We start from the raw sequence: 14,621 nt of genomic DNA, 5'->3' as shown, positions 1-14,621 counted from the left end.
GACCAGCCTCCTCGGTCTGTGTAGGGCGCGCAGTGGGACAGGGTGTCCGCGACCAGCCCATTGGGTCCGCCCGTGAAGGTGGGCTGTGTAGGGCACCCTGAGAGACAGTGCCAATGTCTACCTTCCCAGCTTCTTGCCTCGTCTGTGACATCTTCGCATCAGCCCTCGTCTGTGATGTCTTCGCATCAGCCCTCGTCTGTGATGTCCTCGTCTCAGTCATAGTCCCAAGTCTTCTGTGTTCCAAGGACTCCATCTGCCCTCGTCCTCTGTCCGGCCTGCCGCCCATTGCCCAGGTAGAGAGTCCATGAAGCTAGGTTGAGAGAACATTGCCCAAATCTCATTTTTGGGTGAGTTTCCTCACTCTGAAGGCCATCAAATCTTCACAAGAGACCACTGTTCAGTTTGTAAGTCTCACATCAAATGTCAAGGTGGCCCCCCTAACTCCCTACACTAATACCTAAACCTCACCTCGAGTTACTAGGTGGGCCTATCATAGGGATACAAATACCTATCTAGGGAGAGGAGACTATGGCTAGTCTCCCTCTCTCTCTCTCTCTCTCTCTCAAAACAGGCCTTTCAGGAGACAATGCAAGAAAACCTTACCACCTGGTAACACAACCTATCACACAGTTTAATGCTATTGGAAAAGGTGAGGTTAAAATCAGTGTTAAGTCTATATGATAGCATTTTGCAGACTGGCAAACCCAGCCCACCCCTAACTCCTCCTCTTTTTCAAATTTGCATCACACCATACGATATGGTGCTTTCGCATGTGGTAAGGGCCTATCACATGCATTAATGGGGCTTTTCACATGCGATAAACCCTTAACACATGCAAAATGCCTTAGCACATTTTGATAAATGACCCCCTTAGTGTGTGCTAACTTTGCCCCGTTAGTGCACACTATTGGAGTTAGTGTGCACTATCGTGAGTTAGCATTCACTAACTCCTGATAGTATGCACTAACACGAAAATAAGGGCCCCCGGAAAAAAAAAAATGAATCGCAGGAAATACGAAATTTCGGGCGGAGAGCCCCAAAATGAATCCCGACAATAGGGCTTAATGAACCACATCTCTAAAATTTAGCAGATCATCAGGGGAAAAGATGTAAAAGCAAAGATTTAGCAGGCTAATTCTTGAAGGTAGCCATTTAAACTCTTTGATAATTGACCTCTTGCTACAGTCCTAGACCAGCGGGTAAATTTTACTCAGTAGGAGAGTGTATGGAATTTAATTTCTGGTCCTGTGGACTTACTACATAGTATGGAAATGACTAATAAGACCATTAACATATAACTCTTTAGCATATGTGGGCTATTTTATAAGGCACTTATATATGAGATAAACAGCTCGAGATCCATATTTAACTGCTATCTGGCTGAGTAAATTAGCTGGATAGACATTAGGGATGTGCATTCGTTTTTTGATGATTAGGAAATTCGTACGAAATTTCCTAAATCGTCATGGATCGGGAAACCGATAAAACAATTGCACTTTCCCCTGAATTTTCATAAAAATTTGCTTTTTGGTTTAGTGCACACTAATGGGAGTTAACACGCCCATTAGTGCGTGCTAACATAGAACCGTTATTGCGCACTAAACCGAAAATGATTTTTCACGAAAAAAAAAATGCCGATCCGCGGGAATACGAGATTTTCCCGTGGCCACACGAAACCGAAAGCGGAAACGATCGGGCATCCGATTCACATCTCTAATATACATATCTAACTAATTTGTCTGGGATATCCAGCAGCATGGACACACTGCTGAATATACACGACTACCTAATAGTTAGCTGGATATGTTTATCTAGGTAACTTTAGACTTGTTCAATAGTAGGTTTAACTTATCCGGCTGCATTAGCCAGATAAGGCTGAATATCGGAACCTATTTGGCTAAGTTAGCCGGATAAATAGCTCCACCCCGGAACACTCCTTACTCTAGGCACTGTTTCATTTGTAGCTTGTTCACTCGTTTCTGGGCTATGTGTTCAGTGCAATATTATGAAGCGGAGGCTGCATGTAACCTGAGCAAAGCTATCCACATAGCTTATTAGCATATGTCTCTGCAGCGGCCGGGTTTCAATGGCAAAACTCAAGTAATTACTGTTCATTAGTATTCATTAATAGCAGGTCTTGCCTGATCCAGAGTTCATGCTGAATCAGTTCTCCTGTAACATATTTGATATGGGCTGAATTCAGAGGTCAGCGCACAGGCATTAATTAGGCCTGCTAGTCAGAAGTTTGTTTTTTTTTCGCAGCTCTCCAAATGGGGTTTTGTTTTGAATGCACTGCTGCTTTCTCGTCAGAAATGAAAGCATATGCAAAGCAGGGCCCTGGTAATCTTTCCACATCAGCATCTCAAGAAAGGAGAAATGCACATCCAAAAAGAACCCTTAGTCTCATTTTCTGGAGCCAGGCATTTGAAAACAATCCACTGTGGATTCAGAGATTCCTCTTCATTATTAGCCAGTGCTTTCAAATGCTTGGCATGCTGCAAAGGTAAAGTATGAACAAGGAATGACAAAATGCCCAGAAATGTTCACAATTTGTTCCCCAGGCTTTAAATGTTAAAAAAAAAAAGATCACTAATAGTTTTCAGATTTATTGACCTTTTAATTGAGAAGTGAAAGAGTAAAGGAAAGTCAAAGACATACTGTAATAACACCAAGGGGCCTATGGAATAATTTTTATGCGAAGGACCTTTTGTGACGCTAAAAATGGGAGACTGTATTTTAGCCAGGCTTGTGCTAAAATTAATGTGCTCCTGTTTGCAAATAAGAGAGCATGATTATGCCTCTGAAGTTTTACCAAGCCCATGGAAATTGTGTGTTATGCTCTCCACATCCACTGTTGTGTATGGGCAGCATTTAACCCCTGAGGGAACGAGGAAGGAACCAACGGCCTGGCAGACCCTCCCTTCCCCACCGAAGAACAAGCGAACGCCTGCTGGAATTCTTCAACCCCTCCCAAGGGTGAGATGATTTTATGGCACCCCCTCCAAACTCACCCTTTTCCCCCTCCCAAGGTCCTTCAAGGACTGGAAAGACTACACTACTTCCAGCATTTTCAAAAAAGGTGCCGGCTGACAGAGCTGACCTTAGGAGGGTGCAGGGCCCAGGGTGAATCAACAGAAGCGGGGCCCTGGCAAACTGAAGTTATCATGTTGGGGATGCAGCTACCGCGATGGAGCGGGGCCCACTCCCAGAGTGCAGAGCCCAGGGCGGTCGCCTCTGTTCACCCCCCCCCCCCCTCGCCTGCTGGACTCTCACATCCCCTTGCCCTGCACACATTCCTGCAATTGGTAACATTTGCACATTACGGGTTTGATAAAATCCTACTTTAACACACAATTTTAACTCCGTTTAATAAATAGGACACGTGTTAAGCTTACAAATTTCCTGTAAACCATGTGCTTTTATCTTCAAAAGATGTGTTTTTAACTCTTGCAGGGGGTGAAAAAGTACTTTTAAAGCAGGACGCTTTGAAATTCATTGAATATCACTGGGATCATGAATTCAGAATCTAATTTTTCCCTTATCTGGTAAGGAATTATTTGAACACATATACAGTATTTCTGAAATGCATGAAAACTGGAGTAGAAAGCATCCTAATGCCTTTTAAATCTAGAGGAGAAATATTCTAGAACTGTTTTGCTTCTCTCAATATAAGTTCACTATTTTTGCAGACGATGTTTATTCAGTGAAAACTAATTTTGGTTTTGACACTGGTGCATCTAATTCCACACGGTTCTGTTTTGCAGCATTAAATGAAGCAGTTTGATTATTACTTGTGCTTATCTGTTACCCATGTGTGAATGTTCTCTGTATATCCAGTAAACTGGTATAGAAATTCTACGCGTAGTCAAGCAGTATGCGTAAATACACTCTGGGGGTAATTTTGATATGGGTGCAAAATCTGCAGGTATTTTTTACCCACAGACTTTATACTAATTTTCAAAGTGAAAGCAACCACAAATTTTTGCTTTGAAATTTACAAATTTACCCCTGAAAAGTTACCCCACACATGTGGGGGATAATATTGGGGTAGTTGTTTGATGTGCTGAATATGAGGTCATGTAACTGGATATTCAGTGGGATAAATGCCCTGCTGAATATACTTGTCTAAAGTTATTCGGCAGCATGTAAGCAGATAACCTGAAAACCTTACTGGCTATGTGTGGCTGATAACTTGCTAGTTAGCCGGATTCTGTATTTTAAAAAGATATCCAATCAAATAAGTAATAATAAAAAAAAAATGTAAAAGGGGCCTGAGGCCAGATTCCCGCTGTTCTCCCCCCTGGATATCATATAGGGCCCTGCCAGGCCACGCGCTCCCCACCTCCCAAACCCCTCCTAGATGTGCAAATTGTAATACGGGGTCCAGAGATTGAGGCCCCTCCGTCTTTAAATATTAAAATTGGACTGTATCTCTGGAGCCCCCCCTCCGCCCACTAACAGACCCTATGCCCCGTGCCCCTCCCCCATCATTAAAGTCCTCCACCAGAAGCAAGGAAAGCACTTAACGCACTCCCAGCATTCCCAGCGCCGCTCTGCCCGTAGTTTACACTTCCAGCAGTGTTCAGTGCTGGAAATGTAAACGATGAGTAGCTTACGTTTCCAGTGCTGCTTCTGACTATGCAGCAGTAGAAGCGCCAGGAGTGGATAGGGGCTTATCTAACTCCTGGCAGGTGATTTTAAGTCAAATCACAAAAGAAAGTCCCATTACCTAAAACATACAATCCAAATCTAGTATTCACCAAAACGTATGCATAAAGGATTTTTAATACTAAATTACAGGTAATCTCTTTTTTTTATCATAAACTACTTATGTAAGCTTGATATAGAAGGACAATCATACCATCCTGCGATATATGAACTAAAGTATTTGATAATTATACCAACTTAGGGTCAACTTTTAATCATTGGTCCCAAGTGACCAGAAAAAAGTGAGCATATCATCAAAATATTTCAAAATTTGTATCATATCACAGTTCATACTTAATTTAGAACACGGAGAATTTGTGCTCGCACTGGGTGATCCGATGAAGTAAATACTCACTGCTTCCTTGACACAAGAGTAGAGGATCGTTAAAAACACCAGGGATTCTTTATTAACATTGAGCAGTTTGTAAAGATTCGTGTTAATAAAGAATCCCTGGTGTTTTTAACGATCCTCTACTCTTTGGTTGCCACTTGCAATATTGGATCGGTTTCCGGTTTGTTTCTTTGGACCCTTCCTTGACACAATCCAAGGTGAAAAATGCCTCATTCTATAGCTCCTTCAAAATAAATTACCTGAAGCTCGCCCCTTTATCAAAAATGCTAGAACAGGAAACAATGAGCATTGTAATGGTAGGAGCTTACTCAGAAGGCTATGAAGCTCAACCCAACTAAATCATCAGCAGGCACCTGTGTTAGAAGGCCCTTTGTCTATGACGTGTTACATACTTACCATCCATATTTAAATGTCTGTGCTGAAATAACTAACAAATGACTTAATAGGTTAGAAAAAAAAAAACCCCAATCAATCTCTTTATTAATGCCTTGTGGAGCCACTGTTTGCAATCGGTATGTCTATTTCTGTTCAGATTGTATTCATTTAATAATTGAGTCTCCCCCATGCCAGTGATTTGTAACTTTATACAAAATTTGATGTCAGAAAACTCATGATGCAGTTGTTGAAAATGAGAGACCAGCAGGGCTTCAATTTTGCTGGTCTTCAAACAACTTCTATGTTCCATGTATAATTCTGATCTTGCGTTTAGTCATGCCTACATATTGTAGTCCACATGGGCATATAATTATATACACTACTGATGTTGATATACAGATAATATCGGAAGGTAGATAAAATATCTGACCGGAAAGTAACTAACTGAATGTGATCAGAAGGTAATTGCAAAATACATAATCCACATCTGCATTTTGGAGACAATTTGGATTTAAATTACTAGAGTGAACAACTCTATCTCTAATATTGCTTCCTCTGGTAAATGCAATTTTTGGGTTTAAATGAAAAATAGAGTGAACCTCCCACAAATTAAACCAATGTTTCTGAATAGCTCTACAGACAAATGCAGATTAGTGTGTCTCAAGATAAGGGTCTGCTGGTTTGATTCCTCCTTGTGATGTCTTTTTAAAAATATGTAGTCACTATTACAATATAAGGCCCTATGGTAAGCTGATTTGATATACATAGGCAGATATAGCCATATCTTTGGCTTGATCTTTGAAATCCTTGCTATCTGAGCTCAGCCGTCTGAGTCTCAGAAATTGGCTAATCGGAAGATTACATAGAAACATAGAAACATAGAAATGACGGCAGAAGAAGACCAAATGGCCCATCTAGTCTGCCCAGCAAGCTTCACACATATTTTCTCTCATACTTATCTGTTTCTCTTAGCTCTTGGTTCTATTTCCCTTCCATCCCCACCTTTAATGTAGAGAGCAGTGATGGAGCTGCATCCAAGTGAAATATCTAGCTTGATTAGTTTGGGGTAGTAGCCGCCGCAATAAGCAAGCTGCACCCATGCTTATTTGTTTTACCCAGACTATGTTATTAGCCCTTATTGGTTGTTTTTCTTCTCCCCTGCCGTTGAAGCAGGGAGCTATGCTGGATATGCGTGACGTATAAGTCTTCTCCCATGCCGTTGAAGCATAGAGCCATGCTGGATGTGCATCGAAAGTGAAGTATCAGGCCCCATTTGGTTTGGGGTAGTAACCGCCGTAACAAGCCAGCTACTCCCCGCTTTGTGAGTGCGAACCCTCTTTTCTTCTCCCCTGCCGTTGAAGCAGAGAGCTCTGCTGGATGTGTGAAGTATCAGTTTTTCTTCTCCCCTGCCGTTGAATCAGAGAACTATGCTGTATATGCATTGAAAGTGAAGTATCAGGCTTATTTGATTTGGGGTAGTAACCGCCGTAACAAGCCAGCTACTCCCCTCTTTGTGAGTGTGAATCCTTTTTTCCACATTTCCTCTTGCTGTTGAAGCTTAGAGCGATGTTGGAGTCAAGCCTGTGTATGTTTATTTAATAAGGGTATTGACTCCAGGCAGTAGCCATCATTCTGGTGAGTCACCCACTCTTCATTGGCAGCCTCTTGACTTTATGGATCCACAGTGTTTATCCCACGCCCCTTTGAAGTCCTTCAACAGTTCTGGTCTTCACCACATCCTCCGGAAGGGGCATTCCAGGCATCCACCACCCTCTCCGTGAAGAAATACTTCCTGACATTGGTTCTGAATCTTCCTCCCTGGAGCTTCAAATCGTAACCCCTGGTTCTGCTGATTTTTTTCCTTAGGAAAAGGTTTGTCGTTGTCTTTTGATCATTAACACCTTTCAAGTATCTGAAAGTCTGTATCATATCACCTCTGCTCCTCCTTTCCTCCAGGGTGTACATATTTAGATTCTTCAATCTCTCCTCGTACGTCATCCGATGAAGATCCTCCACCTTCCTGGTCGCCCTTCTCTGTACCCGACCGCCTCCATCTTGTCTTTGTCTTTTTGAAGGTACGGTCTCCAGAACTGAACACAGTACTCCAGGTGAGGCCTCACCAAGGACCTGTACAAGGGGAATAATCACTTCCCTTTTCTTACTCGATATTCCTCTCTCTATGCAGCCCAGCATTCTTCTGGCTTTAGCTATCGCCTTGTCGCATTGTTTCGCCGACTTCAGATCATTAGACACCATCACCCCAAGGTCCCTCTCCTGCTCCGTGCACATCAGCCTTTCCCCCCCCCATCGAATACAGTTCATTTGGATTTCCACTCCCCATATGCATGACTTGCACTTCTTGGCATTGAATCTCAGCTGCCATATCTTCGACCACTCTTCCAGTTTCCTTAGATTCCCGTCTCATTCTCTCCACTCCTTCCGGCGTGTCCACTCTGTTGCAGATCTTAGTGTCATCCGCAAAAAGACAAACCTTACCTTCTATCCCGTCCGCAATGTCGCTCACAAAGATATTGAACAGGACCGGTCCCCCACACCAATCCTTGCGGTACAACCACTTAAAACCGCTCTCTCTTCAGAGAAGTTCCATTTACCATCACACATTGTCTTCTGTCCGTCAACCATTTGCAATCCAGGTCACCACCCTCGGCACTCACTCCCAAGCCTTCTCGTTTTATTCACCAGTCTCCTGTGCGGAACCGTATCAAAAGCTTTGCTGAAATCCAAGTATATGATATCGAGGCGCTCTTCCTCTATCCAATTCCTTGGTTACCCAGTCAACAAGTCAATCAGATTTGTCTGACAGGATCTTCCTCTGGTGAATCCATGCTGCCTCTGGTCCATCAAATTCTCCGGACTGTAGATAGTTCACTATTCTCTCTTTCAACAGTGACTCCATTACTTTTCCCACCACCGAAGTGAGGCTAACCGGTCCGTAGTTACCAGCCTCCTCTCTGTTCCCACTCTTGTGAAGCGGGACCACCACCGCTCTTCTCCAATCACTCGGCACCACTCCCGTTTCTAGGGATCTATTGACAGGTCGCACAGCGGTCCCGCCAGCACATCTCTGAGCTCCCTCAATATCCTTGGATGAATCCCATCAGGCCCCATGGCTTTGTCCACTTTCAGATTCTTTAGCTCTTCCCATACATTATCTACGGTAATGGATTTTCCTCTGTTCCGCTTCCCTCCAGTTTCTTGTTGTGTAGAGATGGGTCCTTCTCCAGGGTCTTCTTTAGTGAACACAGAGCTGAAGTATTCGTTTAATATTTCTGCCATTTCTCGTCTCCCTCCACACATTGATCATTTCCCACCTTTCAATTTCACTATAACCACTTTGGACCTTTCTCTTTTCGCTGATTATTTTTAAAGGGTGGAAGCTATATAAGTGGCAGAAAATTATTGCAATCACCGGATTTTTAATTAATACTCGTTTTTAAAGAATTTTGAAATTTTGAAATATGAATGTCTAAAAAGATAATTTCTGTGTGGTGGTAGTTAATGGGAAATTTGAAACAAGAATTCAATGAATTAAGCCAGTTAATTAAATCCAACCTCTCTTCATAAACTTGCAATTTGTTATTATACTGAGATACTGAGTTTTCTAAATCTACTTAACAACTTAACAACTTGTTTCTAAATCAAGTTGTTAAGTTGTCAATGTTAATGTTTCTTGTAAACCAATATGATATGATCTGTATCATGAATGTTGGAATAGAAAAGAGTTAAATAAATAAAGTACTTTCTGTTATCAGTTTACGTTAATATTAGTCAATTTTATAATTGCCATTTCTAGAAACTTAATCGCAGCCCACAGTGTATCCATGGTCATTTCTAATACAGGCCTGTATTATTTCTAATACAGGCATAACCTTATCTCCCCCTGCAGCTTGGTCCCCATTTCCCATCCCAGCTGTATTCTGAATATTTGTTTCTAAAAAACTCTCTTCAACTAGAAGAGGGTTAACAATATTTTTTTAAGGAAGAAAGAGGTGGGGAAGGGGTATCGTGTTCCGGGGCTCAGTGAAATGCCTTTGGCCTGAGAGGTAGATTCTCGCTCAGGAACTTCCTCAAATGCGGCCTTCTCCTCCGGTACCACTCCTGCTGCATCCATAAAGAATGATGAAATCTGAGGCTGTGTTGGTCCAGGTAAGGGAGACGAAGACATAGCCTTCCTAATTTGAGCCTCTCTCTTGGTGTGAGGTATATCTATTTAGGCTAATATTAGAGCAAATAAAGAGACCAGATCCTCTATGTTTATCTCTATATAAGTTAATTTTAAGATCTAGTATCCCTTGGGGTGGGGGTATGAGAGAGATGAGAGATAATAATTACTTACTAAGAGCCAGATTTCTGAAGAAATGTCCATAGAACTAACTCCGAGAAGCGATAATAATATCAAAGGAAAATCAAAGAAAGCTGTGTGCCTCTTTGGCACACGCAGCTTCAGCAGCGCGCTGGCAGTGTCTGTGCCACAGGGGGGCCAGTTTTATGCCTACTGGTGCCTCCCCCGATGACGTCAGAGCACAGCAACCTCGGTTTGGGGCCGGGATTTCTCCTCACCGGTTGAGAGTTAAAGGTAATGGTCCATTTGGGCCGGGATTCCTCCTCACCCAGCAGTTCCAAGGCAATATGAAGGTCCAAACCTTCTTCCTCTTCTCTCCTCTTTCCTCGAGTTCTTGCCGCAGGGGGGCCAGATTTATGCCTACCTGTCCCTCCCCCGATAGTGGCAGAGCACGGCGACCTTGGTTTGGGGCCAGGATTTCTCCACACCCGCTGAGAGTTAAAGGAGAGAGGTCCAAACCAAGTTCTTGGTTTGGACCTCTCTCCTCTCTTTCCCCGAGTTCTTTGTTGCGACCATCACTGCCCAACGTCTCCACTCCACCCACAACTCTTTTGTGACTCCCTCTTTGGTTGATGGAAGTTTGGCTGCCGCGACGTCATCTTGCCATTCTCCTCCGGTGTCCCTGGACCAGCTATATGCTGCCTTCCGCCATGTTCTCCTGAAGTCTAAGGGCATGCGCGTGCCACAGCCCTGACTCAAGTACCAGCTGTGGTGCGAACCTCAGGGGTGTCCCCTGAGATGACGTCATCTCACCGGATACTTAAGGTCTTTCATTTTGCTAGCTAGTCGCGTTAGCAAAGGTAAAGATTAAGGTTAAGGTTTCATACGTTTACCTAGCTTCTTCCAGGTATCGCTGTGGATGGGATTCACTCTCCGCATACCTTGCTACTCTGCTTCCTTGGACTTTACTAGGGGTACACGTGCCTTGGGGGCCTCGCTCTCTCTCTTGCTTTTCAGGTCGCAGTCTGAAACCGGTACACGCTCCTCAAGGGCCCACGTTCCCTGACCTGCTACCGAATACAACTTATGCCAGGAAGTCACAGCTGCCTACAACAACAGTGAGTTACCATCTCTCTCTCAGAGCTTTCCCTAGAACCAGGTATTCACTCCTTGAGGGCCTACTTCATTCCAGCCCTTGGCCTGCTTCAAGAAACTATTGTGTGAGTGTTACCATCAAGGTTCTGTTCTGAACTCTGCATACTCTGCCTACTCACTATATTCAGTTTCACTACAGCTCAGCTATCCTGGGATCGCTGTTCCAGTGCCTGAGGGACTAAAGCCCAGCCGGCCTCTTCCAGCTCACTACTGCCACCTCTGGTGGTTCACTTTACAGTTTAATAAAATATCTAGTGTGTGTCTGTCTCCCAACTCTGAGCCTGACCGGTGGCCCCTCTCGGGATCTTCCCCCGTGGGCGCGGTCATCTGCCACCGGCCCAAGGATCCACCCACAATTATCACAAATAATAAACAGATTGCTAACTCCATGGATCTGGCACAACTCAATGCCTTGCAGGCCATACCAGGCCTGGCCCTGCACATTTTGGAGCAGCAAGACGCCTTGGAGAAACATACTTCAGTGTTTCATCAGCTGCACACACAGAAGGTTCAAGGCACAGCTTCCAGCCATGAAGGTCAGTTACAAGAGGTAACTTTAAAGACTGCGGTACCACTGGCAGCTCTAATTTGTTTTTATGGAGAAATTTAGAAGACCCCTGGCTTTTTAAACTAGTGCTGCATGCATTTCACCTTATAGCCATCTTTATTCCCTACGGCTTTTTCCAAGACTACCTACATCCTTTCATACCTGGATGATAGGACCTTGTCTTGGGCATCTACCTTTTGGAACGCAAGGACCCCATTTTGCAGGACATAGGATTTATGGACTTATTTAAATTCCATTTTCGATGACCCTGCTTGAACTTCTGTCACCGGTTTTGCTTTGGTTGAATTGAAACAAGGCAACAGATCATTGGCTGAATTTGCCATAGAGTTTAAAACTCTTGCGTCGGAACTCTGCTGGGACCCCAAATGTCTCAAGACTCTCTTTTTCAGGACAAATTAGTAGCCTTGGCCACTTGGACTGATCACCAGCTCTGGGACAAGGTGAAGGAACACCGGCCTAAGATGTTACCTGGGTTGAAACAGGCTAGTGCTATACCTACACCTCAGATGGTTCCAGTAATCCCTGCTGCTGATAAAGATGACCCGATGCAACTTGGTCATGGATGTTTGACTTCCAAAGAGAGAAGACTTTGGAAGAGGCATGGCCTTTGCATGTACTGTGGTCAGCCCAGTCACGATGTCTTTACATGCTCCATTCGTCCAGAAAACGGACGGGCCTAAGACCTGCAGGAGAACTGTTCTTAGGCCTCAATAAGCCCTCTCCTCCATTCTCCCTCTCAGTCTCCTTGACCTACGGACCATTAATGGTTCAGACTCCTGCCCTGGTGGATTCAGGGGCAGGAGGCAACTTCATTCTCAGACGTCTAGTGGAATACTTGAGGATTCCCCTCATCAAGTTGAATGATCCACTACAGTTATCCTCCATTCATGTAGAGCCCTTACCGGGTGACATGACTTGTCAAACCGTACCAGTTACTCTTCACACCGGAGCTCTCCATACGGAATCGCTCTCCTTCTTTGTACTGGAAAGGGCCATGCACCCTATCATCCTGGGGTTACCCTGGTTGCAAGTGCACCAACCCCAATTTGACTGGGCATCCTTGGATCACTCCCGCTGGGGCCCAGAATGTCACGGGAAGTGCCTTAAGGAAATCCCGCCTATCATTTGTATGCCTACGACTCCAGTGATGTCAGGATTGCCGCCCCAATATGCATCCTTCGGGGATGTATTTTCCAAAGAAGCGGCTGATATTCTTCCTCCACATAGGCCCTATGACTGTGCCATAAGACTGAAGCCCAATGCTGAGCCACCGAAAGGACGGGTGTACCCTCTCTGAGTCACTGAGAATAATGCAATGTCGGAATACATTGAAGAAAATCTCCAGAAGGGCTTTATCAGACCATCAAAGTCACCAGCTGGTGCAGGCTTTTTCTTTGTGGGGAAGGACGGTACCCTACGTCCATGTATTGATTACCGAGGTCTAAACAAAATCACGATCAAAGACCATTACCCCTTGCCATTAATCTCGGAGCTGTTTGACCGGCTGCAAGGGGACAAGATATTTTCAAAGCTTGACTTAAAGGGGGCCTACAACCTCATTCGCATTCGGAGCAGCGATGAATGGAAAACAGCCTTCAACACGTGAGACGGCCACTTCGAGTACGTAGTAATGCTGTTCGTGTTGTGCAACGCACCCGCCATTTTCCAAAATATGATGAACGACATCTTGCGGGATCTGCTGTACAAGAATGTTGTGGTCTACCTGGATGACATATTAATCTTCTCCCGGAATTTGTACACCCACATTGCAGATGTCAAGCAAGTACTCCACTGTCTTCGCGAACACCGGCTGTACGCCAAACTCTCTAAGTGTGAATTTCACAAAGACTCAGTGCCTTTTCTAGGCTACATAGTGTCGAAAGAAGGCTTTCAAATGGACCCTCACAAACTTGAAAGTATCAGAAATTGGTCCCAACCTACCAGCCTGAAGGCTTTAAGGAGATTGCTGGAGTTCACCAACTATTATCGAAGCTTTGTAAAGAACTATTCTTCTTTAACCGTATCCTTGACTGTGATGACTCGCAAGGGTGTCAATGCTTCAAAATGGTCAGCGGAGGCTATTTCCATGTTCTAGAAATTGAAGACTGCCTTCTCCACAGAACCCTGCTTGCGGCATCCAGACCCCAACAAGCCCTTTATTGTCGAAGTTGATGCTTCAGATGTGGTGTAGGGGCTGTGTTGAGCCAAACAGGAGATTCGAAAGCCTTATGTCCCTGTGCCTTCTTCTCACGAAGATTTTCTCCAGCCGAGAAAAACTATGGGATTGGCAATAAAGAGCTCTTGGCAATAAAGCTTGCATTCGAGGAATGGTGGCCTTGGCTTGAAGGCACTCAATATCAAATAACCGTATTGTAGCTTGCTTTTTACGGCAGTTACTACCCTAAACCAAACAAACCTGATACTTCACTTTCAATGCATATCCAGCATAGCTGTCTCCTTCAACGGCAGGGGAGAAAGACTGATACTTCACTTTCAATGCATATCCAGCATACCTCTCTGCTTCAACGGCAGGGGGAATGAAGAAAAGGGGATCTATATACAGACAACCAACAAGGACTGAATTCCTAGTCTGGGTAAACAAATAAGCAAGGGTGTAGCTTGCTTATTGCGGTGGTTACTACCCTTAACTAATTAAGCTAGATATTTCGCTTAGATGCAGCTCCAACACTGCTCTCTACATTAATGGTGGGGGTGGAAGTGAAATAGAACCATAAGGTTACTAAGAGCCAAGAGTAACAGATAAGTATGAGAAAAACAAAAAAGTGCAAAACTTGCTGGGCAGACTGGATGGGCCGTTTGGTCTTCTTCTGCCGTCATTTCTAAGTTTCTATGTTTCTATGTATTCACAGATCATAAAAATCTAGAGTATCTCTGCCATGCACAATGTCTGAATTACAGACAGGCCAGATGGTCCTTATTTTTTAATCGTTTTGATTTTGTGCTGAAGTTCCGCCCTGGAGATAGAAACACCAGAGCAGACGCTCTGTCACGCTCTTTTCATTTGGAAGATGTGCCTGATGAGCCACAGCACATAATTGACCCGAAGAAGATCCTCTTGGCATCCACCCCATCTGTACCCGCTGGTAAAACAATCGTTCCTAAAAGGAAGAAAGTGCTCTTTTGGGTGCATGATTCCAAGC

This window comes from Rhinatrema bivittatum, chromosome 5 (assembly GCF_901001135.1).
Source record: "Rhinatrema bivittatum chromosome 5, aRhiBiv1.1, whole genome shotgun sequence".
Classification (NCBI taxonomy): domain Eukaryota; kingdom Metazoa; phylum Chordata; class Amphibia; order Gymnophiona; family Rhinatrematidae; genus Rhinatrema; species Rhinatrema bivittatum.
Note: the sequence above shows the minus strand (reverse complement) of the source record.